At 36.9% G+C, this 17,348-nt stretch overlaps 1 protein-coding gene across 1 annotated transcript in view; it reads right to left on the bottom strand.

Annotated features, from left to right (window-relative positions):
* LOC150085415 (uncharacterized) overlaps positions 1-17,348 on the bottom strand; it is a 93,172-nt gene that overhangs the window by 21,201 nt on the left and 54,623 nt on the right. The window lies entirely within an intron of this gene.

The raw sequence follows: 17,348 nt of genomic DNA, 5'->3' as shown, positions 1-17,348 counted from the left end.
TGTTACTAGCCAATTCTTATTTCTTTACCATAGCTGATTTTCCCCATTAGAGAAATAATTCTCTGGTTACTGCCTTATAACCTCCCTCATTTATTGCGAAAAACTGGTCTTGTTAGAGGGGGCACATTAACATTCTTAAAAACGCTTTATGATGTCTATACGCTACAGAATCCAAGACCGTATTACAGATGATATCAAGTCACTCGCTATTCAGTTTACCAGAAATGTCCAATGCGATGCTTATCGGCACGAGAACTCGCATGAGCAATTCGCCCGATTTTATTGAATACAATAACAAGAGTTGGAGTGAGCGTCCTTTGTCAATTTACGAAACTGCGGGAGAGATGGTAGTCCGTGGCTGTTGTCGGAGAGGCCGACTACCTCGAGGCAGAAGGCCCGCAGCACGTGGTGCGATAAATCTCCGCTTATTTGCTTTCAAAACAGTTTCCGAGCCATCCGTACTCAGACAATCCAATGAATAGGTGCAGATTGGCTTGAGCTATTTGCGTCAGGAATGGTTTAATGTCCTCCTGGATAAATGTAAACGACTCTATTAACTTAATAATGAACAGTGCGTCATGGCTAGGAACGAACACGTGTCATAATGCGTCGATTGTAGTTGACATCGGTAGTAATAAAAGCTGTTGTTGACGCTGATTCCTCCTCCGAAATCAAACACTCCATTGAAAACAGCATCCAGCAATTAGGAAAAGATAATAATCACTTGCGCTAAGTTACAGACCTTAATTGCTCGTGCCATACAACCACCCGCATCAAAACGATTGTGAGAGGTATTGTATTAAGTCAACTGTAAATCGGATGGGCGAAAAAGCTGGCTAAAATTCTTAAAAGAAGCCTTTATTATTATTATAAAAGAAGTCCTAAATAATTTCACTTACGACTTTCACCACGAGATGGCAAAATTGTCTTCAAATAAAATCCTTTTTATGTAAGAACCATTCAGATTCTAATCCTGCACACTAAGAACCATACAGATTCTAATCACCGTTGTCTTCAATAATTTTTTTTGTTACAATTAAGCAGATGACGCTGTAGGAATCAGTAAACCTTTTAAATGACATCCCCGGATGTAATTTTATTGAAAAACTACTAATTGATTCCACTAACACAGCTTTCCATAAAAATGCTTTTTTAATCGGAAAAATTTCCTACATAAAAAAATTAATTGCTGTTTTCTAAGATTCTCTTTAAAAACATCAACGCTTATCCTGTTGAAAAACACTATTGATATTAATTATTTCTTCTTTTAATTGAACGATAGTTTAGAATGCCTCTGGGTCATAAGAAAAAAACGTCCAGAAACTGCTTAGAAAATCAAATTTAAACAAACATCCAAATAGAACAAAACGCGTAGAGGGCGCTGCTATCGAACTCAGTAAAAAAAATGCGTATAAAAATGTTTTTATAATTTTATTTCGTTTTCTTACGAAGCAGTAGGATTGTACTAAAGTCTTCATAATCGAAATGTGGCTCCAAGTTGTTATTGGCAATAGAAGCCATCATTACTACGATTTAAGAAAGTGAAAGATAGAGAGAAATCGGCTATTATTAGAAAGTGTAAGAGATAGCGAATAATAAAAACCCAAATTAATGTTTCCAATCGTGCACGATTTATGGTGTCTCGCCCTAATGACAATCACTTTAATGCGAGATCAGATTATGAATATAATTATACAAATTAGGAACGGCTCAATTAACATAATAAATAACCTCTGTTGACTCGATGAGGGTTTTAAATATTCAAAGTTTAATAAGTTCATTTGACCAAGATCGAAAACACTGTGGTTAAGAAGTGTAAAATTTATGATTTCGCTGACAGAAAGAAAAATCGTAAAATAGATACAACCGGAAGATAAAAATGAGCTTAAAACAGACAGGAAATGTCTTTAAAAGAAGTGAAATAGTGAAATTTATCTCTGTTATAAAAAAAACGTAACCATGCCTATCTGAAAACCCAGGAAATATTTAAATAATTGAAAAAAAAGGCTGAAATTCTAGGGCAACTGCATTGAAAACAATTCTTTTTCTACAGCCATTTTTCTTTTGCTGTTGAGATAAGTTTTCTGTTGTCCATTTCTCCATCTGGTTGTTGTCCAGTTCTCCGTCTGATTCTCTTTACAAGGAAGTCAGTATGGTGGTTGAACCTCACCTTTTTTTTTTTTCAAAAAGAAAGCCAAAATCTCTGTGGTAGGTGACATTTAGTATAGGCATCGCATCAACCTGTGGCACTATCTGTGTTGAACGGGATTTTAATGTAAATATCAGGATGGCAGATTTGTTGGGGTTCGGGTTCAGCATGGATGTAGTAGATGGGCATACTGTTTGACGGACGGTTTTATCTTGATGTCATCTGGGTAGATTAGAATGTCTCTTCTGTAGCACATGAATGGAAAGTTCAAGACTAGGAATAATAGACTGGAAAGAACTCTCCTTCTGACAGAGAAAGCCACTGAAATCTGTTGATTATAGCAGCTATTATTATACTTGGGAGGTCTCCTTTTGGAGGACTGATCTAAGAAAAACAAGTAAATCACTCTCAATTTTAAACAATCGGAGTAATAAATTCAGAAGAGATGCAGAATTGAGGGTGTAAAAGCTGCTTAGATGTCTAGGTAGGCAACTGCGAGTTCATTCCTGTTTTCGAACGCTTTTAGAACAGTTAGTTAAAGGATTGGTGAACATCGACTTAATTGTAAGCGTACAACGAAACTGCTTTGGAGCTTTTGGCAAGAAGTGCTGAGTGAATTTGTTTAGGAGAATTTTTTTTCCAAAGATCTTCAGGAGATTTGGAAGCATTTGAACAAGCAAATATTGTCTTCCGTCTCAGTACTCGGAACCTCGCCGGCAGTTTCTTCAGCACGCTATTGATTTGTTGAATTCTCTAAATTCTTAATCCGTGGGGATTCAATTCGAAGTCTTATTTTTTACTTTATGATTACATTGATCCTATTGACTGCCTGGTGGAAGACTTCAGTTTTCAACAGATTCAGTATAATAGGACACTTCTTTTAACTTTTACAGCATACTAGAACAATCGACTGTGGGTTTTTCTAGTTCAGCCTCTATAAACCCCTGTTATTCCTTTCTGGAATGTCTGTATAGGCTGGATGATTTCTCATCATCGTGCCTTAGTTTTTTCAATTTCAATACTGACTAATAATTTATCTCCTTTTCTGTCCAGATTTTCTCTCAAGAGAATTGACAGGGACAAGTTTAACGCTACACTCTACTGTAAGCTTCCTGATAATTCAGAAGACAATACGGTAATCCTTCTGCCATAGACTGCTCCGTTGGGTTCAAGAAACGAATTTTAAAGCGGCGCATAACTCCACTTGGAAGAAGTTCGAACTTATAAATCCACTACTTGGTAAACAAGAGAATTGACTCTTGGTCGACCGGTGGTCCATCGTGCCAGGTTGGAGTGTAATGTCTTCGATCGCACGCTGAGGAAAAGAGACTTAAAGAAACTTACAACTCAAAAAGAAATTATTTAAAAGCAATCACGAAGGGTAAAATATAAACTTGGCAAAAATTTGTTCAAGACGTTGGTAACCTCCGGGACCTTGTATATAAGATTTCCAGAAATAAGTTGCACTCTAAAATTATTTACAATACCGTGGGAACTAACACCATTAAGCCAGTAACTAACATTACTCAAAAAAGTAATGTTGCAATTGCTATAATTACAACAAACAAATGTCCCGGTGATGTCCACAAGAATCCATTTTGGAATTTCGTTATTAATCAATGTCTTCTGAAAGATGTCTAGAGTTCTTGACCCCTTATATAAGGGATCAATAATATAAGGTTTTCCTTGATGAATTTTATGGATATTCCCGATCTCATTTGAAGGACAATTGAAACCAGACTGAGTTTCTGTTGCCACGGGATTTGCAGGTCCTACCATGGACAAGCTTGCTATACCCCCTCGATGCTTATTCCCACGCGGGTAGCATAGTTGGTAGAATCGCTGGATAGAAAAGACCAGAGTTCGAGTTCCGTCGATGACGCGAGGAATTCTTATGGGCTTTTTTTCACAACGTGGTTGAGTTGGTCGGTTTCTGGTGAAGGACATGGTTCCCTTCGGGAACTTGGGTTTTTCGTACAGCAAATCGATCACAGAACACAGGCAATTTACAGATATTATATACGGCGCAATATAGCCCAAGTTGCTGACGCTCGTAAAATATCATACAACAACATCGAGGAAAAGGGCAGTCCTCTTTGAAGACCAGACAAATCTACGTACAGGTGCAGTTGTCAGTTAAGGGGTGGATCGAATTAATAGCGAGAAAAAGTTGTTCGCCTAATTGAAAATACAGAGTATCGAAATCAAATAATTTGGTTAGCAGAGAGAGAGAGAGAGAGAGAGAGAGAGAGAGAGAGAGAGAGAAAAAATAACAAGCGACCATATTTCTAATTCCATCTGCAACTATCTCTTTCCCTACGAACACCCATACACATTCGGGTTCCAATTTAGCGTGTTTTATTGAGTTTCGATTAAAAAAAACTCCACTGATTACACTTCTTCGAGCACTTTTTTTCTTAATGCTTTCTAATGTAACGGGCTTCAGTGATCAAGTAGCTGATGACCTAGTTTTACTTTCTTCTTTTCTTTTTTTTTTAACGCGTAATTAGCGATCCTTTTCAGTAAAGAGTCTCATTATGTTTCATACAGGACCACAGAAATTGATAACAGTTTGAAAATCTCCGCTTCAGATTAACTGTGCCGGTAATTATTCATTTTAACCCAAATCGCTCCCCACACACACACGCACTCCATAGTTTAACAAACGGGAAACTTTAGGGGCTGTTAAATGCGAAATAAATTAGAAGGAAGAGGTAGTTAAGTGAGATATCAATTTTCTACTCAGCGTCTAAGTATGAAAAAAAAAAAAAATGTTTTAATAGAGTAGCGGCGACTTCTCATTTTGGTTAAATAATGAGTTTGTCCTTGGAACCGAAAAAAATAATAATACACACTTAAGAAGGAAATTGATTGCTAAAGTTGAAACCCCACTGATAAAACAGACAGGTGAGTGGCAAAATAATGCGGGATAGAATAAAGCTAAGCAATAAATAAATTACTTTCTCCATATTCTGTTTTTGACTTTTTTTATGCCTTGCATCATATTACGTCATGATGATGATGCAATATCCGACGGTCTTTCGTCATCCACACATTTCTTAATATTATAATTCTGGGCAAACACAAATAAGTGAACTAAAAGAATATAAGTGTAGAGTACGCAAGCGAAAGAGTTTTTTTTAAAATTACACAGACGTTTCACAGGTGATATAAATATTATTCTTCAAGAGAAGAATATATATAGATGTTTGATCTTCGAAATGAAAAGCAGAGCCGAAATCCCTATCTCAAAGAAAGAGCGGACCGACAGCCTAATTTCCAAAGACCTACAGTTTAAATTTTGATGAAGAACTAAAGATTCCGAATTGGAGAGAGACAACTGAAACCCTTCCAACATACAAGGATTTGTCTTACTTTTTCAGGCTAAGTACATTGTTTTGCATAAGCTCATTAGAAGTAACCTCTTATACAATGACTACCAAATTTGTGGGCATGCGCAGGTTGAAAATAAAGAACACCACGAGCAGTATTACTGCAGCGCTCAACCATAAATTTAACAGGATGTGAGCAACTGCCCAAGATCTGTCCACAGACCACTGGCGCCACGAAGCCGCCGACACCCGACCCAAATACCCTGTAACCGGTCATCAATCTTAGTCGAAGAACCTTTACGGAAATAAAGTCTAGTACCCTAAGTAAAGGACTAATCTCTATCCCACTCCATCATTTCTATACCTGGTTTTATCTTACAAATATAACTAAATCTGAGAAAAATCAGGAACTTAGCTAAAAAAAGATGGCTGCAGCATCTATATTTGCCAAACGATCAAGAAGTCGTCTAGTTATTACACTCCTAAAAGAGAAAAATATTCGAAACAAAGCCTTATATTTGAGAAAATGAAACTCCTTTCCAAAGGTATCACCCAAAGGATGAGAATTAAAGTGAAGATCCTAGTGAAGGTCCTTGGATGGAAGAGACACTCCAATCCTCTAGAGACTAACAGTGACGCCATAGCAACATGCCGAAAATGTATTTCTTTTCCTGTCAAGCTCCAACCTGAAAGTAGACCAACAAATATTAATTTTTAACAGAAGTTTTGGTGTTCGATCGAGTGCTCTTTTTTACCATTTCTTTTCTATTAATATTTCGATAACTGATGATCAAAAACAGCCGCATTTTAAAAATGCCATTTTTTAATTGGTTAATAAGTGTTTCTTTTCTGCTTTGAAGCAGTGAGGTGTTTTGTAATTTTCTAGGCAGTTTGGGTATTCTGGGAGGGAGAGAAGTGTCGGTTAGTATATCGATCTTAATTGGTCATGCTTCGGGAGTAAAAAGACACTGCGCAATGAATATATATCGTAGTTTAATTAAGCATGGTTGAGTACTTTTATGAGAGACAACACACCCCTCTCAGTCATGGCAGCATCACCTCGGAAAAGGATGTACATTAACGTAACAGTTGCCCGTGACATATTGTCAATACGTAAAGATGCTCGTGTACAGCCAACGCCGAGTACACGCGATTAACATACATATTGAAATTTGCTAAAGACCTTGTCAACACCATTCTGTTCGTTTTGCAGTTAGAAAGACTGAATACGATAATGTGATTCGAATTTCAATAAACGGAATAATTTCTACAAAAAGAGTGAGAAAACATCTTGTCGGCCATCTTGGATATTTGTAATTCAGAACATTCGAACTTGAGCTTCCCAATACTCGTACGTGCACTAAAAATTATTTAAATGCATCTTTAAGAAAATTTTTAAGATTTTTTTTTGACCAAGTTAGGAGGCTGTAAGATCCACATACTGTTTTTTTTTTTTAAGCCCAAAAACTAGTTTACTTAAACCTTCTTAGACACACATTTTTGTAGTTAGATAGCGAATCTTAAGAAACATTTCTTTCGCAAATTTTCAAAGAGCAAATTACAAGCCTTTTTCCAAATCTTCCTTAAAATTATCGAGCACAAACTCCTTTTTTATTTCGAATCGATCTTATTCTTAATACCTTCAGCACTTCCAGACGTTCAGAAAGATGATCCTCTCTAGACAAACCTGGTAAATGTACGAAATGTTTGCTGATAAAGAAAATTAATAGCATTCATGTTTGGAATACTTAAAATGTGAAAAAGGGGGTAAAAACTCTTCTTCTAAGAGGAAGATAAAAATAAGTAACTTTTCCTTAAATAAGTACATGGCGATAAATGATTTATGTAAGAAGGAACCGAAGATATCTTTCTATGCGCGCGAATAAAAGAACACGTTTGAATGAAATATTTTCTGTATGATCTAGTGGTTCATTACAAAAGATAAAAAGGAAAAAAAAAAAAACAGCAGTGAAGGATATATTCTTTTTCGCATTTTGCAATCGAAACCCCTCTATTCCGGATATAAAATAAACATAGACACATACACACACTGAAACGAGACGAAGATAGATAGATAGAAAGAGAGAGCTTATTTCAAATATGTGATAAGGAAGAAGAAATCTAGGATTTTCTTTCGCTATCGAACATAGAATTCTAGGGGGAGTTCTTGTGTTCCACCTTGCACATTCGTAGAATGGAATACCAACATCCTCCCCAGTAAATCGAACTCTTCTTGGCCCAATAAATGCTATATATATATATATATATATATATATATATATATATATATATAAAACTAAAAATTTTCGGTTCATTTAAAGTTGCCAGAACACTTGGATTCCAGCCAAGATAAAAATGAAAACGTAGTGATGATGAAAATCTTGAGAAAATTCAAGAAATAAACGAAAGAAATACATGTGTGTATGTGAAATAGTATATAAAGATTTGTTTTTTGTGACTTTTGTTTTCAGTCAGTTTGTTTTTATCACACAATCCATGGCCTGGGCTATTTATGTTTTTTTTTTTTTTTACTTTACAGTAATAATATATCATTTCTGTCAGAAAGTAACCTTCATTGAGGATGAAAATTATACGAGCAAGCGCGACAATGTTGTTCCCTTAAGCGTTTATCCGTCTAGACTGTCCCTCCTGGTGAGAGGTGGAAGTTAAATGTCGAAAAAAATATATTTCAAAAAGCAGACTGCTTTTAGCTTTGGAAAAGTAAATGGAACAGGAGATCTTTTAGAAAAAAGTCGATATTTTGAAAAAAAAAAAAAATTCAGTTGGATGAATTCTTTTTTCTTCGTTCTTTAATCTACAGAATGATAGCCAGATTTTCTAATTTTGATTTTAAATCGCACTTAATGACTTATTTTATAAATTTTTATTATTAAAATTCAACAAATACAAAAAACTACGTTTCTTAATATAAATGGAAAAATCTGTTAATTTTTGTTCAAATTCACTGTTTAAAACCTGTCGAATGTCGTGAATAGATCCATTGCTGTAATCAGTGATTGTCGAACGATTGTTAGATCCATTGCTGTAATCAGTGATTGTGGAACGATTGTTAACAGATCCATTGTTGTAATCAGTCATTGTCGAACGTTTTTTAACAGATCCATTATTGTAATCATTCATTGTTGAATTGTAAATTTACAATGCGTTGAAAAGACGTTTGCTTATGATAATATGAGAGTAGTGCCGTTTTGTTTGATATTTTCTATACGCGGGTTATTTAACCCTACTTTAAAAGAACAAAAACAAAAAAGAAGTTTTTTATTATATTAATATTCCTTTAAATTAAAAGGATAATCAATAAAGTGGAAAATGGAAAAAAAAAGGAAACGTGATTTCAATAATAATCACTGCGAGTTCCCGAATACCTGTTTGAACTGAAACAGCAGAACTTTTAACTATTTCATCGGATTTTTTGCTCGGCCGACTACAGAAATATTTCCACATGAGGTGTTTCATGACTTTGCACTTCGGAAAAGAGGTTCGATGCTTGAAGCAAAAAGCCAGCTAGTAAAATGGGGGGAAAAGAGCGGCGGAAGTCTGATCTAAATTCAAGAAACAAACCACTACGATGAACGAACAATCACAGCAAATTTTCCGCATTGGAAACTTGGTCACGAACCGCGTGCGTTTTTTCGCTCCTGGCTAACGCGAATGTCATATTTAACTGTCCGTCCGGCTGAGATACGAACTCCTGCGATGCGGGGCCCTCGCGAGGGCCGTAACTAATGTCCACAGAAACAGCTCAGTACTTTTCAGAAGACTTTATGTCGGTCGTTTGGGTAACTGCAAATGCCCGTGCATGAGAAGAGGGAACGCTGTTTATTGTGCAAGATAGACAGATCAATGAACTGTAAAGAAGGGTGGAACTGCTGAGCTATTCAATTGCTCTGATGGTTTCGCGGGACGTTAAAAGGGTGGTAGGGTTGTCTGTGTGTACGGAAATGAGTAGGGTGTGAAATGCAGTTTGTCAAGTTTAATGCTGTTAAAAGTCGATGATCTTTTGCTCAGATTAGTCGTATACTTTGCAAATTTTCTTTTTCATGATCATGTGGTCATTTCGAAGTGCATTATCGGGTTATAATCATTAACATCTGCCGACACTTCTAGGAAAAAAGTTGATGTTCAGCTGAAAGGCGGACAAAGACATAAAACGATTCTTACGAGGCGGTCTTGAATGGATTGTTCTATACCTATCAACAGACATGTTCTAACACGTCTATAGAAAGTCAACACGCTTCTCTTAGGACAGCGTAGTCTTTCTTCCGGAAACTTGGGTTTTTCGTCCACCAAATCGTGGCTACCGTGAACATAGCAGTGTGTCATAGCATCTTTGAGAATATGTTATATGACCATAGTATGTTTTGTTCATATAGCGTCCGATTGGATCAGTTCCTCTGTCTTTTTAAGAGGTGCAAAGGTGTGGAATAGGATCGGACTAGAAAGAAAAGTCCCCTCTCCCCAAAAATCAATTTCATTTGAATCTATGGTTAAGTGTACCGAAGATTTTAGTAAGGCCTTGGAGGATACTGTCTTACCATCTTGGAGATTTTTCTCGGTACCTTCCCGGTAGCACAGGGCATATACACCCTGCCTTCTCTCCCCATACCAACCCTGTTGGTATCACAGTTGGTAGGACTACTATCCTCCCCCGCCGTGTGGAGAAGTCCTGAGTTCGAGTCCGGTCGATGAAGTGAGGAATTTGTTTGGGTCTTTTTCACAATGTGGCGGAGTTAGTCGGTCTCAGGCAAGGACAGCGTAGTCTTTCTTCCGGAAACTTGGGTTTTTCGTCCACCAAATCGTGGCTACCGTGAACATAGCAGTGTGTCATAGCATCTTTGAGAATGTTATATGACCATAGTATGTTTTGTTCATATAGCGTCTGTATGACCAAAGAAAACTGTCGTGAACGCTTAGCATTGACCACGACTTTCTTAATAGTGGGAGGGATGTGTAATGATGTTGTCTTGTGGATAGGGAGTGAGATGTTAAGCTGGTCATCAGGCACTCTGCTCCGGAGAAAGGTGCCTCTAGGATCCGTTTATTGGGCTTCCCATATTTCGATGCGGACTTCATAATACGCCGACCGTAACGAAAACAGCTCCCACTTCCTTAGCAGTTTCTTAAAGGGACGAAAGCGTTCTTAACTGAGGTGATCTTTAACCTACAACCGCCTCTGGAAATATCGGGGCAAGCTGTTTTCGTCTTCCCCATTAAGAAAAATGCATTATTAATTCGCACACTTCCGAGAACGGTGGGCATGCAAAAATTAAGGGAACTGCAAAGACCGCAACCTAATTGGTCCTTGGAGAACTGGCGACAAAGATCGCGATCTTCACCGCCTCCTGCTCCCTCGCTCACTCACTTAACCTCACTTAATATAAGCCGTAATAAGGTGAAGCATTTAATGACCAACTCGGAAGTGATCGCAGTAATGAATCACTCGCCGAATCTAAGGGTTTAAGGGAACACGAACACACACACACACACACACACACACACTCCGATATGAATCGAAGTCATTAAACGTGCTGCGGAATTATTTGAGGATTAAAGTGGCGAGTGGAGCGGATACTTCTGCAGCAAAATGGTTGCCACGATTGGATTCTATCGTGAGGGGGGGTATCTTTGTTAATGTAGCTATTTATATTTCGCGGAGCAGTTTCAAACTGGCCCCTTTACTGCCGAAAATAAGTGGCCAACATTGCCAGCGATATATGTGCAAATGGGATAAACACTTGCTCCATCTCCCAGGTGAATTAGAGGCGCGTGCTGCGGAATGGCACATTTGGAGGTGTATTCTGGTGGCACGTGGCGCACTCTGACACCATCTTTGTGTCATATTCATCACTCGGTTAAGTGGAAAAGTGAGGAGTAGGAGATGCGTGAGTCGTAGTTGAGTTGCATAAAAAAGAAAGAGAAAATGCTAATGCAAATACGTGCTCGCGTGGGTTTCCGTAATGTGTTTTTATTAAGTGGATCTCGGGAATGCGATGTTTTTCTTCTTCAGGCGATAATGCAGCTCAACAGGTAAAAGCAATGTCTGCAAATAGCACCTGATGGAATTCGCTTTTCTTCAGAAGGAAGACATTAAAAGAAGTCTTCAAGATTGGTTGTTATTACAGACATCAGTTCTGCTTTTTTGAGCTTAATGCGATGTGCTTTGGGCCGATTATTTATAATAAAAATAATATGTACAGTAGGCTCCGAAATAAAGTGGACAACAAATGTCAGTATTGTTTAATAACACGCGATTTCGTCTCCCTCTTTCTTTTTTATTAACAATCATTTGTGTTTCTGTTTTTACCGCTCATGCGCACTTCATTCCAATCTTATTATTTAAAGTATTTAAGCATTAATGAAGTTACTGAAGCAGTCAATTGCAAATTCTGCAAGTCAACAGATTTGCGGTTAAAATAATTGGAAATTATGATTAGAGAAAAATTAATAAATTAAAAAAGAATAAGATAGAATCTTCTTCTTTTTTTTTCTATTTTTTTAAACTCTACTATCTGAGTGCGTTTAACAGCCGCGTGCAAAGAGATATACATTTCAATATATTTAAGATAAATGAGAAATTGTGGGTAATTTTTATGTTAAAAAAATTGCGATAAGACTTTATATCGATTTTTCTTAAAACAGATTCTTACGAATCACAAGGCTTCATAATCAATGATTGTGGTTACAGATACTCATATATTCCACAAAGTATGAGGTGGTTTTTAAGTTGCCAGTTTTGCCTCAAGAGTGGAAAAGGTCCATTTGTCATGTTAATCCATAGAACATTAGTTAAAAAAAATACCGATTTCATAAAAAAGGGGCCCAAGGAAGATCCCCAGGGTGCTCCTCTCGACCACCCAAAAGAGAGAATACACAACCAGAAAGACTAACTTTATACCACAGATCCTGCCCTCTTGGGTAGCACAGTTGGTAGAATCGACATCCTACTAGGTGGAAAAGACCTGAGTTCGAGTCCCGTTGATGACGAGACAATTTTTATGGTCCTTTTTCACAACGTGCCTGAGTTAGTTGGTCTCAAGCGAGGGTAGAATGTTTTTTTCTCCCTAAAACTTGGGTTTTTCATCCAGCGAACAGAAAATCGACTTCAGAACAAACACAATTTGCAGACAGTATACAAAAACCGATTTGGATTGTGATTTCGTTGTAGACAAAATCTGGAGGGAAGTTTCTGTCAGCGGTGAGAGAAAATTATCCAGAAATTAAACAAAGGAGAGATATTTAGCTCGATGTTCAATATTTACTGACACAAGGTCGGAAACGCCAGCCAAAGTGAAATAATTATAACGAGCTGCTTAAATAATTTAATCGACACACCATTTGAAATAATTGTTGTTAGCCCATGAAAGAAAAGCAGAAATCTCTGTTTACCGAATCTTAAAGTGGACGTAAATCAAAGTTACGAAAACCAAAATTATAAGAGTTTCAATTAAGCCGCACACAATCAAAGGACGTGTCTGGATTCCTCTTAACACGCCAAGAATTCATTACTTTCCCAGACTTATTTTTTGTTTTGTTTTAAATCAACATTTCCCGTTTCCATAGAAATGAACAAAACGATTATTTCCTCTTCAAAAGGGATTGTATTCTGCGTGCTCTTTCTCTGTTTATGGTGATGAATGAGTGCGAGTTGTTCCCTTTGCGAATCGCCTTTCCGTTTCAGGTATTACTCCCGCAGTTTTATTAATCGGATCACGAGTATTACTCTAAGAGGGGGGGAGGGGGGAGATTCCAATTATTTACGCTAAGAATTCAAATCTGTGTGTAACTAATGCGATGCTCGCAATATAACAAAGTGCTGATTAATTGGAAATGGCTATTTTAGAAGGGAGCATTTGTTACTTGAAAGGACTCAGTGGGGTACGCTTTATTGCGCTATAAATACAGCTAAAAGACAAGGAAATAATGGTAATGTTAGAAGTCCAAAGAACATTGCAACAGAGAAAATTAATCAGCAACAAACATCGTTTCCCTCCCCTGCACTGTAATTCTCCACAAAGTGTAGTTGCAGATGAACACGATTTTAAATTTCCGGTTGTCTTAGAAGCATCTTTTGTAGGGCGTTAATTCAAGGAAAGAGTGATGGTCTTAGCTTTTAAGTTACTTCGCTATGTGGCTACTTAAGTCTCAGACGATTCACTTGGCAATAACACGGTTTGCAGTAAACTCTGACTTCAAATTTATACGAATACCATCTTCAAATAATCAAGCTATCATAATAGCTTTTCTCTTACGTTCAATCTGAAAAGAAATAAAGAATAGTAAAGGGAAAATAATACTTAACGTGAACAAAAATTAGGAACCTTTATTCAATGTCTAGTAGGGACAGCTTTTGCCAAAATCAATCCATACATGTCGAGATATGGATCCCACTAGGTGTCTGAACGAGTTTGGCTCTACTCCATTTATTTACCATCCTTTGACTAAGATATTTTTCAGTTGCTGTATTGTGGTCGATAGAGAACTGCGAAGCCGAGCTGTCCTTTTCAACATATCCTAGACATTCTCAGTTGGATTCAGATCCGAAGAATTTGACAACCAGGGTAGATGTTAGAAATCTTGGGAATGTTCATCGAATCATTTAGATACAATTTTTGCACGGTGGATAGTTTCTTTTCCGCCTTAATAGAATCCATGCCAATCCGAATTAAAATGGAACATTGCAGAGGGAAGTTGGTCCGATACGACAGAAAGATATTCACTGGTAGCAATACAACTTTCTGGTGGTATGAGTGGACCCAGTCCATAGCAACAAAACACCATACCATGATACCACTTGAGTGATGGAAACGAGACAGTCTGGATTTTGCATCTCAGTTCTTTAACTTTTTTAATGTGACCAATGCAGTATGGAGACCAAACATGAACTGCATATTCCAGGATCAATAGGAACAGAATCAAATGCTTCATTCGAATCAAAATAGACTGGCCAAGTTGTGAGTTACTGGTTAATAGCGTATTGCAAATGTGGTCAAAATAAACGTTAGAAGTACAGTAGTTTATCTTTCTGTTAAAAAGCCGTGTTCACTATGAAGAAAAACCCTTTAGAAAATTTGGATGAAAATAACAGTTATAAATAAATTTATACGGATAAGTGATAAGATGAAACCCAATTTTCATCACTATTTTGAAGGTAGGTGTAACGTAGGACTCATTAAGACGTTTAGAAATAGCTCCAATCGAAAAAGAGGCTATAAAACATGAAATGAGAGACAAAAGAAATATATGGACGTTTCCAGCAGACCATAACTGATCAGGGCCACTATAGTATGTTGGAACTTGGTTAAAGCCAGAGGGATCAGAAATTTCAAATTCAGTCAAATTAACAGTAGATAAATCACTGAAATTATTTTAGAGATATGTGATTTATTTATATAGCTGTTCGCAGAAATACAGGAGTTCTGATGCAAAAGAATCGAGGTCATTCTTATTGACTGCAACACTGTTAAGTCTGGGGAAAAAGTCTATCTCGTCATATCTCATCACTGGGTTGCTCAATGCTTCACAATGCCTACTTTTCCAAAGATGAGTTTGCAATCAGAGTTGAAGCTCAAGTCTGGGTAGACGTCAACCCGAAGCTAAATTGAAGTTTTGAATTCGACTACATTAACTACAAAAGAATCGAAACCCAGGTCCAGGTAGTAGAATATACTTCTCCATTGGAGCAGCGACTTTTATTCAGAGTAGTGCAATACCAAGCAACTCGTGGCGAAGTGCTTCTACCGCAGTAGGAAAGCCGACCGGGCTAGCCGGGTGGGTGAAGTGCCTGCCTAGCAACCCAAAGGTTGTGGGTTCGAATCCCACCTCGGGCTTGGATCAAAGTACTGCAAAAACTTTGGGAGGTGCATTATGGCCACAGAAGCCGATGCGTCAACAACTACCAAATAAAAAAACAAACAAAAAACAATAGGAAATCAATGCACTAAGTATTAAAGCCAGTTTACTCATGACTGTGTGCAGGAAGAGGCTATGCCCATGATGTACAATCATTGAACCGTTTTGAATAAGGCTCGAGTAAGACTGATAATCAGGTTTTAATGATTTCAACTTTTGTCTTAACTTGGAGAATTTCGGATAACAAATACTTTCGATTTCTGTGTGGAAGAGCTTGCCTTCAGAGCTTACCCTGGTGATCTAAAATTGGGGTAAAACCAGATTTTTTGAAGATTTAATCCTTTTTTTGTGAACAGTACTCTTTGGTGACTTATGTCTGGATTATTTATTTATTTTTTGCTGTATTAACCCCAACGAAGTCAATTTGAGTTGATGATTCTATGAGTTCTAAGTTGGTTAAATGGAAGCTGGCACTTATTTGAGTGTTCTTAATATGCTAAGCGTTATCACAAGGTGATGGCAATTTTTGCTCTATCTTTAGTACAATTGTGGCCCTCATGGGCAGGATTTCCGTCTTCCCCACACCGGGTAAAAAGGACCTGAGTTAAGGTCACGTCGATGACGTGAGGAATTTTTATGGGCCTTTTTCACAACGTGGCCGAGTTAGCCGGTCTCGGGGGAGGATAGCATTGTTTCTTCTCTAGAAAACTCGGGATTTTCGTCCAGCAACCAGAAAATCGACCTCAGAACACACGCAATTTACAGACAATATATACTGAGCAATATAGCCTTAGTGTCCGATCTTTCTGAATGGGATTCTTCTATAAAGGGAGTACAGATTTACATAAAAGGAATTTGAACTTGAGTTGAAGTCCAAAATAGATCTATTAAGGAAATCCAAATCTGTTCTAACAAAATTTAAAACTTGTGTCATGATTATGAAAAAACTGCACGATTTTCCTTTATTATCAAAATAGTGAGATCAAAAATTACTACTCGTTGAAATACTAACCACATGATCACTTCAAACAATTGCTTTTTGTATTAAAATTTAAGAATGCTACCTAAAAAAAAGGTGTGTTTTTCTTGTTTTAATCTGCATTTAATAACTATAAATATTATAAATTTAGAAAAATATTCAAGTTTACTTAAATATTAATTTTCAACTTATTTAATAAAAAATCATAACATAATAAATGAAGCTAAATACGTTCGGTTTATTTCTTATTCTCTGTACAATACCTATTGTGCCAACGATGGTATAAACAAGATTTTTTAATGGAAACTTAATAAACATTCTAGGTAATTATACTGGCTTTGCTTTCACTTTTCCGTTGTGAACTAAAAAACGAATGCAAGTAAACACCCAATAACTTGAGATGGCTTATAAACGAGATTTTTCTTAATTGGTAAATGAATCTGCACCGAAGTATGGACTTCTGGATCTTTTCGCGTGAATGAGATTATTATTTTAATTACTGGATGCTTAATGCTGCATGAAAACTATCAGAATCTTCACGCAACATTGGTAATCAGGAAAATTACTATCGGAATGGTTATTACAGAGGGGCAAGAAGCCCTTCTGCATCCATTTCTTTAAACTTTAAATAACAGTAAGGATATTAGTTAATATTTGGTTAAAACTAACCGTGTTTGGTTCACTGCTATAAATGCCCCGTTTAAACATAAATAGTAATTATCCAAAGAGCAGTGGTTGGAAGAATGTTTTAAAACCCCGAATCAATTGAAATGAAATAACTTTCCCTTTATAAAAATGTTGCTGCTCTTAGAAATTAGCTTCATTAGTAAGTAATTACCCTAATTGGAGAGATGGCACGAAAATCTTTGTTAATGACAAGAAGATTATTTCCGTAGCTTCAAGGTATCTGAGAAACTTGATTTATCATCGAAGAGTTCAATTTTTTTCCTTCTGTCTTTCTGGCTGCTCGTTTCATATTTAGAGTTAGCGTCGAAGGAAATCTCGTGGTTTGCTATTT

The sequence above is a fragment of the Mastigoproctus giganteus genome, chromosome 5 (genome assembly GCF_048544385.1).
Source record: "Mastigoproctus giganteus isolate SK-2022 chromosome 5, ASM4854438v1, whole genome shotgun sequence".
Classification (NCBI taxonomy): Eukaryota; Metazoa; Arthropoda; class Arachnida; order Uropygi; family Thelyphonidae; genus Mastigoproctus; species Mastigoproctus giganteus.
This window is presented reverse-complemented; position numbering and strand designations above follow the sequence as displayed.